Here is a 17023-nt window from a genome sequence, read left to right as displayed (position 1 = left end):
GCTCCCTTAAAAGACAGCCATTTTCCAGAATATATTGGGTTGAGAAAAGAGTCATAGTTTCTGTGGCATAAAGCTCTTTGGATAATCCCTAGAGTCTTCCTGTATTCCCTATATGATGAAATATGTATTCCCTATGTGATGATGATGACACTATTCATAGATTTATTTGGATGTTATGCATTAATGTTTTCTGCTTTTAATATTACCAAATTTGCTTTGGAGAACTACAAATCATCTTGATGTCTGTGAATTGCTTTGATATATACCTGTTATTTGACATCCTTTTCTCTAGTTTTAGACTATGAAGTAGAGGTGGTCCTCGACTTACAACCACAATTGAGCCTAAAATTTCTCTTGCTAAATAAGCCAGTTGTTAAGTGAATTTTGCACCATTTTACAACCTTTCTTGCCAAAGTTTTAAGTGAATCACTGCAGTTACCGTAAATTAATAATATGATTGTTAAATGAATTTGACTTCCTCTTTGACTTCGCTTGTCAGAAGATTGCAAAACGTGATCACATGAATCTGGGCTACTACAACCGTCATAAATATGAGTCAGTTGACAAGCATCTGAATTTTGATCACATGACCATGGGGACACTGCAATGGTTGTGTGAAAAACGCTCGTAAGTCACTGTTTTCAATGCCATTGTAACTTTGAATGGTCACTAAATGAACTGTTGCAAGTCGAGGACTACCTGTAACTGCTCATTGACTGTTCTGAGATAAGCAAAAATAGAAAAGCAGTTGATTTGAAAATATTTTCTTGTATGAAATAAATTGTTGGGTTTTGAAAAACAAAGTTTATATTCATCACTGACATCCAGAGGTAACATTTTCAAAAAAACTAAAAAGAAATGTTTTGCAGACTTAAAAACCAAATTATTTGATATTAAAAGGTCAGTTTGATTTATTATTAGTCAAACTTTACGTAATTTGCATGAAGTTTGAGCTGAGCATAAACAACAGTAGTGGTGGGGATATGTTGAAATATACTGTTATTGCTGGGTATCCATTTATTGCTCTTCATTAAATCCCAATCCATTGAGTTTCTGTGGCAAATTCTTGAGTTTAGTTTATAGGCATCTGAAAAGTGTTACAACAATTTAACCCCTGGTATATCTGAATTGTATCAAGAGTTCCAAATTCTGCTTTACCACAGGGGGGCTGCAAAGTGCATCTTTTGACTTCAACAATTTTACATGTTCAATATTTGATATGAAAAGGTTTTTTTTTAGAAAAAACTAAAAAAATTTCCTAAAATATAGGAAATTCAATTAAGTTTTAAAGTCATTTTTGATATTGGATATGTTAATATGAGGTTCTGCAGCTAGCATAAACTCTATCTCTTATTGCTTTTGTTGTATCTGTATATAGTTGAAAAGTGAGTAATTTTGTTTTAGGATGCATTATTTCAAAGGGAATGGCTGAATGTAATAAAAGACATCATGCATCATGCTTATAAATAGGCATTATACTTCAGCTTCTTAATGCATTGTAAGCTTAGTATTGCTTAACGCATTGTAAGCCGCCCTGAGTCTCTGGAGAAGGGCAGCATATAAATCAAATAAAAAAAAAATCCTCTGAAATAATGTGAGTGCCAAGCTCCATGGTTAATGTTTCAAATTATTTAGAAAAGAAATAAAAATGGAAAGAATGTCTTCAACAGTGAATTTCAAGTATTGTTGCACCAAGATAAAATACCATGATAAGTACATATGATGTCCCAAATCTGAGACTACCTATTTTTTAAAAAATCAAACTCTATACATGGATAAAATAATGCTATTATATGCAAAGATTTATAAAATGTTGAGAAAATTAAATTATTGTAATATATCTACTTCAGTCACCTGGTTTTTCTTTGGATCTCATTAATCTTTTTGCCTTTTATTTTAATATGTCCTTTAGGTTGAATATGTTTGGTGTTCTTTAGTAGGACACTGCAGAGTTCTGGATTTGAGAGCTTAAATATGATTTGGGACATGATATATCTATTGTTGGGAATGTCTTAAAGAAACTACTGGTACATCTTTTCCTGGGCTTATATGCTACACTGCAGAGCTGATGTTCAATCCTGAAAAGAGATACATTTAATTTGCTCCCATCAGATGTCATGCACATGCTTGTACATGCCTCAAATCACATTTTATCCTTTGAATCTAATCTTTTTCTGTAGTGTTAGAAATATAGGAAATGCCACTTATATGGGCATTTTGTTTTTGAGAAAATCTATTAGAGTTATAGTGTCAGTGCTGCAAAACTTCTTCTGTAATCTTACTTTTTTATTTTAAAAGATCGTTCAAAAGTTCTAATACATTATATTGTAAATTGACATATAAATTTAAGATCTTGAGTAATATGATGAATATTCCAATCAGTTTAATACAATTAGCTAGAAGATGTACCTGTGTTCTGCTCCTCCATTTTCTCATATCCATAGTGTAATTTATATGCAAAACATTATTATTAGAATGACTGTGAAATGTGCAGTTGAAGTTCTCTAAAATTATGATTGATGTTGCTATCTGTTACATTTGATGATACTGAGAAATAGAGTATTAAAATGATAACAGATCTTGGTAATGTAATCAATAATATATTTACAACAACATTGGTTATTCAGAAGCATCTAGTCCTGGAATATTTCAAATAGTTTCATTAGGTTAATAGACGTAATTGTTACTGTCAATGAACTAAGTTTGCAAACAGTTTTATACAGTGTCCATTAAAAAAAAATCTTAAGAAAGCAATGCTTGATGAGTTTGGCTGGTTTGTGAGAGGATTTCTAACGTGACTTGTAAATCCATTGAATATTAGCACTGGACACTAAATAATCTTGCTAATAAAATATACAGGGAGCAGTTATAGCTCTTTTCTATTTTTCATTACTTGATGCTGCATTGTAATCAAACAATATATTATCTTATGCCAGTAAAGGTAGTCCTTGATATACAATCACAATTGGGGCCAGAATTTCTGTTGCTAAGCAAGATATTTGTTAAATGAGTCATGCCTATTTTTACAACCTTTTTTGTCACAGTTAAGTGAATCACTGCAGTTGTTAAGTGAATGATATGAACATTAAGGGAATGCAGTTTTACCCATTGACTTTTCTTTCCGGAAGCTGACTGAGATAGGGGTGGGGGAAGTGGGGAGCTCACAAATGGTGATCACATGACCCTGGGACAACACTACAACTGTCATAAACATATGCTACTTGTCAAATGTCAAAATTTAAGTCACGTGACTGTGGAGATGCTATGAGGAGCGGTTGTAAATCACTTTTTTCAGTGCTGTTGTAACTTTGAAATGGTCACTAAATCAATGCTTGTAAGTCAGGGACTACCTGTGTCTTCTATCATAGAAGCTAAAGATATTGATATATATATATATATATATATATATATATATATATATATATATATATATGTATGTATGTATGTATGTATGTATGTATATGTATATGTATATGTATATGTATATGTATATGTATATGTATGTATGTATGTATGTATGTGTATAGTTAATATTTCGGGTTTCTTCCCGTGTAATTGTGGATATATCCCTAAAAGGGTAGAAGCGACGTTTCGGCAGAATCCCATCTGCCATCATCAGGCTTATGCCAGTAGTCATTTTGCACTAACTGACGTTGGAATTTCAAATCTGGTGTTGGTATTCTGGGATGGCTCCACCTTTTCATTCTGATTGGTTGGGAGTCCCAGTATGTGTTTATTGGTTTGGCTTCGGGTGTATGGTCGGTTTTTCTCCACTAGGTGGCAGGGCTTCATCTTTGTGGCTGGTTTGAATATGATTTGGTTGGGATTTTTTTGTGCAATGTTTGGTCCATCTTCCACATATGGTGTCAAGATTCGTCTATCTATGAGAGCAGGTTTCCAAATAGTAGGCAGACGTGAAGTGTCATCCCGTTTATTCATGCAATATGGTCTTCTTTCCATTTCTATTGCTTCTCTGATTATCCTGCCATTGAGATGCAATCAGAGAAGCAATAGAAATGGAAAGAAGACCATATTGCATGAATAAACGGGATGACACTTCACGTCTGCCTACTATTTGGAAACCTGCTCTCATAGATAGACGAATCTTGACACCATATGTGGAAGATGGACCAAACATTGCACAAAAAAATCCCAACCAAATCATATTCAAACCAGCCACAAAGATGAAGCCCTGCCACCTAGTGGAGAAAAACCGACCATACACCCGAAGCCAAACCAATAAACACATACTGGGACTCCCAACCAATCAGAATGAAAAGGTGGAGCCATCCCAGAATACCAACACCAGATTTGAAATTCCAACGTCAGTTAGTGCAAAATGACTACTGGCATAAGCCTGATGATGGCAGATGGGATTCTGCCGAAACGTCGCTTCTACCCTTTTAGGGATATATCCACAATTACACGGGAAGAAACCCGAAATATTAACTATACACACATACATACCCGTGAAAACTTACATAAACATATATATATATATATATATATATATCCAGAAAAAATATGTTCCTGACCCTTATGTTCTTGCACATATGCAATTATTTTCCTGTACATACTTTTTATGTACAATAAATATTTTTATTCCAGAGATGTGTAACCTTGTGATATGAATCCTGTTCTCTGTTTTGAATTATGCTGCAAGAAAGCTTCTAGAAGTCACTGAACAATGGAGGACATCCGATACATCCAATATGATTATTGTCTTGATTCTTTGTTTTGTATCGATACAATGTGTCAGCCTCCAAGGTGGCTTAAATATTTGGGGTCCCATAATTATTGTTTATTATTTTAACTTGTGTCTGCCTTTGCTATTTATGCATACAATACACATACACACTTCAACATTAATCAGCCCATTTCAGGATGAAAGTCTTTTCACTAAAGGTTACATTTCTGCTATCTATCATGCTGATCTAGAGGAGGATAGTAGGCAGGTGTTTTTCAACTACTCGTTCTAGTGCTGAGAAAAAATTGCTGGTTTGCAAACAATCAGCCAGCTTCTGTGCCCAAGGAAGATCTATAACTCCTAATCCAGATTCTTAATCACTACAGCACTTGGCCATGTTTGTGTTGTGTGGGTGGTTTTACTTAGGGTAGTAATAGATAGTGCTATCCTGATAAAATACTTAGTAAAATAAGCTTTAGTAACAAACTTGATTGGATTTTTTTTCCTGGTAAAACTGTAAAACATGGTGCAATTTAAGATTATGCATTTTTTAAAACAGTAACTTTAGTATTGAAACAAATATCATTTAATCTCTATATATATATTTTTCCCCTTAGCAAAATATTGACTTGAGAATGTGTTGTTATAGATCAGATTAGAGATCAATATCTATGGATTTTTTAAATTAATTATTGGTTCATAATGAAAACAACATTAAATAGAGAACTAAAAGCATTCAAATGTTATTTTAGCAACTGCCCAGTGTAACATTGTAAGAACACTAATGAACTAGGAGAGCATAGAAAGAAGAGAACTGTGTAATTTTGTGAAGATGGATGTTCCAGTTGAGCCCCCTCCTCCCATAGACTCTGCAACTATTCATCTTCTTTCCACAGACTTTTAGACAGAGCTTTATTTTTGCATCCCATTGGTTTGGTAGATTTCTGTAGCAATTCAGCCTGGAGCCACCTAAAAAGACCCTTGAAATGGATCAGATAGTTACTAGCAAACAAATCCACTTTAACGCTTACCTGAACTCAATTTCATTTATAAAATACGTTAAAAGTGCTGCCCAGCTGGGTATTAGCATCTCATAAATTTTGTCTGTTCAAGAATGCTGAGTAGAATCATTAGAATCACTAAGGACAACCAGAGCTGCTTTATATTTATATTTAAGCAGATATGACATAATCAAAAACATCCATAGTGATTTTAACAGTGTATAACTGTCAAAATTGCTTTTCAGTATATAATGCATATTTTAATATGCTCTAAGTTTAGGTTTTTCTCCTATTTATGTTATTTTTTGCCTTGCAAGTCAGTGTTATCATGCTTATCACTTGTCTTTTTTTATTACGGTTTCTGAAAAGGGAAGGATCAACTCTGGATTCTGCAATGCTTCTGAAAAGTGAGGACTACTTGTGAAAAGACCCCTTTTCTAAGGGAAGCTTTTCCCCTCAATATCACTTTGGCTTTCTCATCACTATAATGCAGTTCTCTCTAAGGTCAAAGAACAAAAATACCTTTTACTTTAGGGAGATGAAAAATTGGGAAAAAAGGTTTAATTTGTACTTGGAACTTCATGTTGGGACATTCAAGTGTAACCTAGGAGGCAACTTTTAAAATGTTTCAGGTTTTCTAACATAGAAAACAATGGGAATTTGAAAAAGCCTCTCTGTCCCTTAATTTTGTTATTATATTGATGCAAAAATAAAGTAGGATGATAGTCCATACTGACTGCTCATTAACATCCAGCCTTCAGAAAAGTGTGCCAGGGAATCATTTCCAAAACACAACAAACAACATAATAGTAGGAAAAATGCATATTTCTGATTGACTGAAGGCTTCTTAATGCGTCATACTTTCATTTATTAATCAATCAAATAATTCTTAATATTTCATACTTTTGCACTGTCCTAAAAATCCTCACATTCAGAAATTTCAACTTAAATTATATAAATAAAACAAAAATATACAGAAAAACCTTTATAGTAACCATTTGATTTTAATTTTATCAATATTTTCAAATCCCTTCTTATAAAAATCTTAGGTAGTAGTTTGTGTCAGTGTTTTTATTGTGTCCATAATTGTTTTCTCAGTCTCTTAATATATGCTTAAACATGTTACCCTCTGTTCTCAGCTAAATCCAGCCAATGGCAATAAGGATAAAATTTATGTCTGAAATTTTTTGGGTTAATGTATGTTTCAAATTTCAATAGCCTGGGTTCAAAACGCACAAACGCAAAACAAAAAGATATGCCCTAATTTGTCCCGAGCTTCTGAAAATGTAAAATTGTTTTCAGCATAGACAATACACAAAATAGTTATTTCAGTCTCTGTATTTGCATGCTGTATAGTGACTGAAATAAGCTCTTTTGAGAAATACAAATGGTGTTACAGTTTGCAACAGTATATCAGCAGGTATAAAATATAAACAGACCTTTTTTACTGGATAATTTTATGTTTTCAAAAGGTACTATATGGAATGACCATTGGCAAATACCCCAATTATTTCTTTACTTAATCATAAACTACATTGTAAGCAAACTTTTTGAAACTTAGAAAATATAGGAGCAAAGTTTGTGTCAGCAAAATTGTATACAGAACATTCATGGCTTCAAGAGATAGATAGGTAGAATAAGTTAAGATAGCTTGCAGAAAAGGTTGATTTATTGTCCTTTTCAGAAATACTGCTGGAGTTAAATATAGGGTAGAAGCCAGTGCTATTTATGGGACAGCTGAATAGCATCTTATTTAGAGATGAGTTTTAAAGAAAACAGAGTCAAGATATCTGTAGCAACTGAATTTGAATGGTAACATACCATTCTCATTCTTCCAAAAAGGAAGTAGAATTTAATGATTGTGTTAATATCATCTAATTCATTATGGTGAATCAAAATGTAAAAATTCTGCAGTATGACACATGATGCACTATTTATGGAGATCTGTATTATTTAAACTGTCCATAAAACTAGTGAAGATAAGAACAAGACTTTAGTACAGAAATAACTATTCCCTCAACACTGTCAAACTAGTTACTAAGTCTGCATTACTATTAATCTTCTCATCATTCCTATCACCCATCTTCTCCCACTTATGACTGTAACCTTGTTGCTGGTATCCTTAAGATTTATATTGACTGTTTCCTAATATGATTTGATTGCTTATTTGTTCCCTATGACTATCATTAAGTGTTGTACCTTATGATCCTTGACAAATGTATCTTTTCTTTTATGTACACCGAGAGCATATGCACCAAGACAAATTTCTTGTGTGTCCAATCAATTCTATTCTATGTAGATCTTGATTTTCTTTCTTCTAGGCATCTAATATAGTCAACATCAGAAAACTTGTGAATTAATTCCACATTAAAGATAAGTTTAAAACCTGTGCTTAATTTACAAACTTTATTCTGGTACAAACATGTTCGAATAATGCCAGTCTTTTCCTACTTCCATATTGTCTTTGTGCGTGGTGTGTGTGTGTGTGTGTGTGTGTGTGTGTTGTATCTATCTTGCCCATCTTTTTATACATCATTTGAATTAGGATTGTTTTCTCAGTTTAAACTCAACAGGTGTCTGGCTGTTTATACATACATATATCTAAATTTTTAGAAACCTCGTTAGAGAGCAGATGTTCTTAGCTCTACTGCTTTTAGAAAAATGACCTTTGCCTGGGAAACTATTTACAGACTTTGGGGATGGGTTGGAGTGACAGAATGACAATCATGGGCTTCTGTTGGACATGGTAGTCTAAATTCATCCCTGGATCAAATTTATAAATACTTCTGATTTGTGACTGGAAATTATCTGTAACAAATATAACTTGGGTCCTATACAGCAGACATTTTATATATACAATCTTTGCAAGGAATTTAGAATGTCTGCATTTCTATTGTATTTGTACATTTGGAGCTTAAGCATAGTTCAGGTTTTTATTTTTAAGTATATCCTGTTGGAGTAGACCAGCATATAAGTATCAGGAAATAAATAATAGCAGTTATCAAAATATGTAATAATTTATATGTTTGTTACTCATATGAAAACAGTGTTTGGATTTTTATTCAGTTTACTAACAATAAAAATAACTTTAATAAAACTGTACCCGAATGCTACATAAAATAGTTGGCAGCAGCAAATAGAAGTGTAGTGATAGGATCTTAAAATAATACTTTTCTCCTAATGAATAATTGCTATGCTCTATACCCTTTTTTAAAAAAACAAAAACACATTGTTATATGATACTTCATATATGAAACTGAAATGGCCAGCTAGATTACAATTAGCAGTCTATTATATGGAATAATCCTAATATTAGTCCATTTTGTTCACTTTTCTTTGTTAGAAGAAGAAGGTTTTTAGAAGGCTTTGAAGATTCTTTTACTTTGTTTTATTCAATGCTTTATAGCACAATCTACCCAATATTGCATGGTAGTTATAACTAATGTAGGGAATGTTATGATCAGCCCTCTTGCTAATGGAGGAGTTATGTCTATAACATATCAAACCAAGAATCCCTGTATTCGTTCTATTACTAATACAGCATAATAAATTAGGTGTCTTAAGAACAAATTGGTACACATGCAAAGAACACCTAGTATTTTAAATTAGCACTTACAACCACCATTGAGCCAAAATTCCTGTTGCTAAGCAAAACAGTTATGTGATTTTTGCCCCATTTCATGACCTTTCTTGCCACAGTTTTTAAGTGAACCATTGCAATTTTTAAGTTAGTAACACGGTTCTTAAGTGGATCTGCCTTTTCCATTGACTTTCCTTGTCAGAAGGTTGCAAAAGGTGGTCACATGACTCCAGAACATGGGAACTGCCATAAAAATATACAAGTTGCCATTCAATTTTGATCACATGACCACAGAGATGCTGCAATGGTTATAGGAGTGGAAAATGATCGTAAGTCATTTTTTTTTTTAGTTCTGTTGTAACTTTGAACTTCAATAAATGAATGGTTGTAAGTCGAGGACTACCTGTAGCTGCCTGAAAGACCGGATAGGGAATACATATCGTTGAGCCCCATAACCAACAATTATCATATGGTATGGATAAATTATATTTAACTTTATTGTATTTAAACACTATTGAGAACTGTAAAATTTTAAATTAGCATAATGATTTGGTATAGATGATGCATTATTATTACATTGATGATATACATTAAGGTAAATAAAAATAGAATTTAAATATGAACATGGTTAATGAATGCAGCACTGGAATCCACATGTTATTTATTTATGATAATCTTGATTGGTATCAATAAACTATAACATTTAGTAGCATCATCCATCTACTAAAAATTGGATATTTGGATACGTATCATTAATTTGACCTCTCTTATAGACAAGAAAACAATAAATTTTTGATTGAATGCAAATCAATATTTGATGAAATTCTCTGCAGGATGTTACGTTTCATGTCAATTAGGTAATCTATCTAGAATTCATAGAAAACTGATGAAATCTTAGTTGGATAGAGAGAACAATGCTGTGCTGGCTCTTGAAATACAAAAGTAACATCCAAGATACTTTTAAAACTGATACAGAAAAACTTAAATATCAGTATGTATGGACACATTGACAGTTTATAAATAATAAACTACAATGTATGCAGTAGGAAAAAGTGAGCCATAATTATTTAATTGATAAAAATTAATGCATAACCAGAATTGTACTAATACTGATATTTCTATGGTATGTATAATTATAGACTTAAATTAAGCAACATCATCTTGTTTTTTTAGAAAGATTCTGATTTAGATTATGAGCTAAAGTATGTTACTGATATAGATAAAGCAGTTGCAAGCCAGACATAATCAGGATCTCCATACATGGATGTGAGAGGCTTCCTTTCAAGCTGCTTGGATGCAAGCATTTTCATTCATTTAAAAGATTCTTTTCAATCTTTAAAAAAAGGATGGGGAAACCTTGACTGGAGCCACGAAGAAATGATATATACTAGTAAGAGAATGATTCAGCACTTGAATTTCTGAGTCTGGAAGAAGAATGCATTATAAGAGTCAACAGCAAATAACAGTTATACCCTGCTGTCTAATGATACAAGGAAGCAATTTTAGCATTTGACATTTAACAGAAATATTTTTATATTTCTAATTACAGTATCATAAGCAATCCTGCAACTGTTCTATGTTGTGGGTGAAATAAATAAAACAAGGCACAGAATTTGAAGTGAAAGGATTAATGGATTATGTGGGGTAGAGAAAATATGATGCCTGTATTTTAATAGTTACCATCTTTGGAATAATAGTGCCATAGAAATGAGAACGGAATATGTAAGAAGCCTGCTACAGCAGATATCATGTAGCATCAGAATGAAGGACTTCTTGGAGAGAAAAAAATGTAATGCGTGGAAAGCTAGCAAGCATATTTAATCCAATGACTTTCCAGTTAATTGCAAATAATATTTTGTTCAATATTATATCATGACTTTAATCTTGAATAAGTTTGAGTTGTTCAGCCTGATATACTAAAGAGTCTGGAGAAGCTATAACTGGAGCCATAATAATTTTAATTGCTAAAAGGTAGTGAATGAAAGCTAATGTATTTGGGGGATATATGGCTATTGTTTTGTTCTTTGGACTCTTGCAAATAAGGAATCGATCTTGAATATTGCAAACAAACACCTATTAGAATAGCATGAAACAATTGTATAATTTTTATATAAAATATATTCTATTTATCAGCCATAGATATTCATATGGCTCAATTCATAATGATGAGTATGTGGGATGTTGACTGGGTATTTGTAGGAGGCATCCCTAAGTTAGCCAATTCATTACTTCTTCTCGTCCAACATTATTTCAAAGCTGCTGTATAATCTCAAAAAAAAAATGTGGCTATTTTAAGAAGTCAAGGGATGATTAAGGACCTTTATGCTTCTAGATAATCCAAAATACCAATGAGCTATGCTGCCCTGTTATTGAAACAGTGATGTTTAAAACACATTCATTATTGAAACTACTGTAACTGTAATTTTTGTTTCCTGTACCAATTATAGGTCACCTTAATTTTATTTTGGTTCTGCGGCTATCATTTTTGGCCTTATTTTTTTCTATTTATGTGTTCTGGAGGATGTTACATACTTATTAATTATATTTTTTCCATGTTGCTGCTGTCATAGGAAAGTCTAAAAAGAAGACATTTGTTATGGTCCATTTTTAGCAGTGATGATGCTTCTGTAGCAATAACAGATCTGCAAATTCATAAAGAAAAGGGATAGCATTCAGACTTGACTTGTCAGTTATGCATATCCTCTGCTTTGGGGATTGCCTGTGTAGCTTCTCAATTTATTTCCTTTCTCCTCTTCATATCATGGAATTTTGGTAAAGTCTTCATATATAAACCTCACACAGATCATTACTAGTAATCTCTTTGTTTAGTACCTTACATAATAGAGGATGATTGCAGGGGTGAAATCTACTTACCTTCCTTAGTGGTTTGGAAGTGCACGTACCGCGTGTGCACATCACATGCATGTTCAGACCCTCTGCGTATGTGCAAAACCTTCTGCACATGTATAGAAGGTAAAAAACACATTACTTCCTGGTTAAAACCAGAAGTAATGACACCTGGGTGGGTGGGTGGAGCCTCGCATCACCATCGCTACCGGTTCTCCAAACCACCTGCCACAATCACTACTGGACTGCATGATCCGGTCCAAACTGAGAGCATTTCATCCCTGGATGATTGGTATATAGTTTCTCAAATGGCATGTTTTGTGTGCAACTTTTCTCAATAAGCTTTGTATGAAATCTACGAAACCTGGCATAAACACAGTGGCTGTTTTCTGCTATGTTTGGTGCTAAAAACTGATGAAATTATTTTGTAGAATGAAATCATCTATTGTAAGTGTTCTTTATGTTCCTCATTTGTACATAGGCAGTGAGCTTTTTCAGGAAACTCCTCAGTCTTTTTTACAAGGAAAATGTGCTGTAGCTTGCTTTTTTTTGTCTACACATTGGTGATATGCTCAAAAGAACTGTTTTTTTTAATTTGATTTATATTCCGCCCTTCTCCGGAGACTCAGGGCGGTTTACAATGCGTTAAGCAATAGCCTTCATACTTTTGTATATTTATACAAAGTCAGCTTATTGCCCCCACAAACTGGGTCCTCATTTTACCTACCTTAGAAAGGATGGAAGGCTGAGTCAACCTTGAGCCTGGTGAAATTCGAACTTACATTCGAATCCTTTTTGGTCAATTTCTTCTTTCAGTTTCATAACTTTAAAAGATCAATGCTTTTTAAAACTAAATAAAAAATGTTTCACACTTACAGGATATTGTATTGTTTCCAAGTACTGAAGGTACTGAATGAATTTTTAAAACTTAGTATGATAAGTTCCACTTAATTTAATTGGTTTATATGTTTAGCCTAATTAATGTAATCGCATGACTTGTAGTTCAAATAACCAGGTTCTGAAACTGTGCAGGGAAATTTAGTTATGCTATTTTTCTTACACTAGCATTGTTGATACACTAGCTATCCCTGAAGTAGATATCCTGATTTAATCTCATTTTACTACATTTCATTGATGACATTGCTTGCTGGATTCAAGACATCATCAAAGAATGTCTGGACAATGCAACCGATCATAAAGTAAAGAAACTACTGCTGTGCTTTCATATATTTTATGCCTATTATTCTTTATCTTGAGTGCTTTTTGAGTTGCTCTCACTCCTTTTTTAAAAACTAATGAAATGGCTTGTTTACATGTAATAACTAAACTGTTGTATTATATGCTTGCATTTGGGTTAGAATAGAGTTTTAATCTTTCTGCAGGTTAGCATTGTGCACAAATCAAACCACAGTACAAAGCCCTAAAGAAGAAAGTGAGATTTCTATATCCTCTAGGTGACTTTCCATTAAATATAAACTATAAAAAGTTTCAGAATGGACTGAATTGTAAAATGAAAACACTTGCAAGAATATAATACCAGGTACGGCCTTGTGAAAGAGTGTCACAGCAGGTGCCAACCTTATTTCTGTAGGCATGATGTTCTACAGAGACAGACCACCACAGAGAAGGTCCTCCTTCTTGGTCCTACTAGTTGTACCTCCTTAGGAAAAGGAACCCGCAGCATTCCTTGCCTACCCTTTATGTCTGTTCCTTGGTTCTTAGCAATACAAGTATGCTAATGCGCATCCATATATCTGCAACTCCATATTGTCTGACTTCTTGCTCTTCACCATGCTTATACATGAATCCTAAATTAATCCTGATTTTCATCTTGCTGCCAGTCTCAAATCTAAGCACATTCCCAGCATATGTTTAATGCCACATTATAATGTCTTGCATGCATTGTATGTCACCCTGCTCCCAAGTGTTTTGACATTTATATTTGCTCCTGAAACTGGACGAACAAAATTTTCTCCGATCTTTGTCCTATCTGTGGTGATCAGCAAGGTGTGATCAGTGTGGTTGATCACTCATGGTTGCTTTGACAAGGTTATTATGCAGTCACTATCAATTCACATGCTCACATGGCTCCTTCAGCTCCCTTTGGTCTTCCCTACCTCCACTAGACTCCACAATTACATATTTTCCCCAGGGCTATCATTATGGAGGAAAACACTCTAATACTACCTCTTATATCCCAACTGACCACTGACTGTATAAATATTTACTTGACTAAATTTATTTGGGATGATACTACATTGTTTACCTTTCTGTTAAAAGATCAGAAGGGAAATAGTGTGATGTAGCAGTTAAGCTTTTAGATTTAGAAGTGGGAAGATCCAGGTTTAGTTCACTCTTCAATATGGCAGATCACTGACTGACTTTAGCCCAGTCATTGTTTCTCAGCCCAACCTACCTAATAGGTAGGAAGAGGGAGCACTGTATACTATCTCAAGTTCCTGACTGACTGATAAGAAATCAATCAAATGAATAAAAGCAATACTGAGATACACTAGTAGTTTATTGTAGAATTTCTGTGACTTATGGGTGCTGTCTGACCTTCCACTGAGTCAAGTTTGACTCCTTATGGCTGCATGAACATATCCATGTTTTTTCTTAGTAATAATATGGAAATGGTTTTGTAATTTCCTTCTTTAGTATTTTTGTTTTCTTTCTCTTTACTTTCTAGTTTAGCCTACAGCCCTGAATTTTTGTTTCCTATCCAAGCACTAAGTACATACTTTATCTTTTTGAGATCAGGTTGATTAGGTTCTGCCACCTGCTATGACAATGGTTTAATGCTAGATAGCTAATCTATTACAATAAACACAGGGATGCATGAATAGATTCATAGTGTGAATACTGCAGGTTGTATGAATTTCAATAGAAAAAAAGATAGGAAAGATTTTGGTTAGTATGAAGGGCACATGTATTAAAAAAATAGTAGTTTCTAATGCTGTTTATATTTTTTGTGTTTTAGAACACTATTATCACATTCACTTTTGTAGGAAATTTTGAGTGTAATTTTGGATGTTACTATTATTCTTATTGGAAGCTTCTTTGAAAAAATCATACTCTTTTGTTTCCTAAAGAATCAATACATGTTCAATGTACTTCAGATATTTTGTTTTCCTAAAAGGACTTGAGTAGGGCTAAACTTCTTGAACTTTGTATAGGATATAGAGAAATTGTGCCGTTACAAATGTTAACTATTCTTAAGTTGAAAAAAAGAATAATATCACTAGGAAACAAGTCTTCCATTATATCATTGAAAAATTCTAGTAAAACATTTTTTACTGTAGTTTGCCAAATGCCATACATATATGATGAACAAAAAAGATTAATTTTGAATTCATAAAGTGTTACTCATTGTTTAGTAATGCCTGACAAAGGTTATAAATTTGTAATGCACTTCACAATGGCTTAAAACTACACATGTGCTTTAGTCTATCTAGTCTCTCTTTTGGATTCTTTCCAGTTACAGTTTTTCTTATTCTTTACATCTTCCTTGCTTATTTGGGATTTTTCATGTAATTAATCCAGGAAAGTAACAATAGTAACTTGCAGGTCTGATCTAATAAAATGAATTTTGAATGACTATTTCAGCTTAACCTTTGTACAGAGAGGTGTTAGTTTAATGTATGCATAATAACATATTGGGGGCCACATTCAAAAAAATGAATGGGGGTCAGAATATCAACCAGTGCTTTATAAATTATGCCACATATTTATTTTCTGCTGCTACTAAAACTTGACACTTACTTCAAGAAGTAGATACACTTTTAAGGCATTGACTTTGCTGCTTGGATCTTTACAATTCTTTAATTACAGTATCATTTGTATAGTACCCTTATATGGACTTCAAAGCAATCTTTCAGATTGATGGAAGACAATTGATCTTGCCTTGACAATTCAGTGGCATAACGAGAGTTTAGTGATATTCAATATCTTACCTCTGCAAAAAAATGCTTTACTTATGAAAATTTTTTTTAAAGATGAGAGTTCATGTTAATTGTAGTGAGATTGCTTATGTTAAGGGTTAGTATTGAAAATCACCAAACATTTTAAAGTTATAAAATCATTAATATCTTGCTATGTAAGATTGTTTTTTATGCTAAATAACTATTGAGTCACTGTTGATTCGTTCCACTGGTTGCCTTCTAAAAGATAGTTGCACTGCAAGCTACTCCTTCAGAAAAGACTACACCTTTAAATCTGGGCTGTAAAAATCGAAAAGTCCATTAGATAGGAAAAATGAAATACAGATAACTTGTAATCTTCAATTGCTATCTACTTGTTTCCTGGATTTTTGCAGCCCAGAGGTGATATACTCAAAGAATCATTAATGTGTGCCAAATCAGTATAGATAGATTTGGATTCAGTGCTTGAATCTAACTTGAGATTTATTGAAGTAAATGTACAGTTTTCAGCATGATAAACCTGCATTTGAAATTGAGTTCTGTACTGATGTTGAACATCTTATTACTAAAATGTATAAAATCCTGAGATTCAAAACAGAAGATAAACAATTTGAAGATTGTATGATAAGATAAAACTTGGAAATATAATATGCAAATCGAACAATGGAAAAACATCTGAACGAAGGGATTAACATTCATATGTTACAATGTTAAAGAGAATTTTTATAATATGATGTACAGAAGATATCACCGGAAAGAACACGAAAATGTTTAAATGGACTTCAAATATGCGTGTCAGGGTTCCAATTAATAATCCCATATCAAGCAAAACTCCGAGACAGGTGAAGTCCTCAAGGAATAGCTTTATTGGAAATATCATATTGGCACAGATCTGGTGACAACCGACTTTAAAAGTTCCCAAGGTTTTCTCCTAATTAAAAGTGAAAGTTTTGTCATTTCCCCATAACCCTCAGTCACATGGTCCAAT

At 33.2% G+C, this 17023-nt stretch overlaps 1 protein-coding gene across 1 annotated transcript in view; it reads left to right on the top strand.

Annotated features, from left to right (window-relative positions):
* The window catches only part of CLSTN2 (calsyntenin 2), a 250974-nt gene that overhangs the window by 1056 nt on the left and 232895 nt on the right, over nucleotides 1–17023 (top strand). The window lies entirely within an intron of this gene.

The sequence above is a fragment of the Pituophis catenifer genome, unplaced genomic scaffold (assembly GCF_029215685.1).
Source record: "Pituophis catenifer annectens isolate HBS135680 unplaced genomic scaffold, rPitCat1.0.hap2 SCAF_6, whole genome shotgun sequence".
In the NCBI taxonomy this organism is placed as follows: Eukaryota; Metazoa; Chordata; class Lepidosauria; order Squamata; family Colubridae; genus Pituophis; species Pituophis catenifer.
The sequence above is the reverse complement of the archived record's forward strand: the minus strand, read 5'-3'. Positions and strand labels throughout refer to the sequence as shown.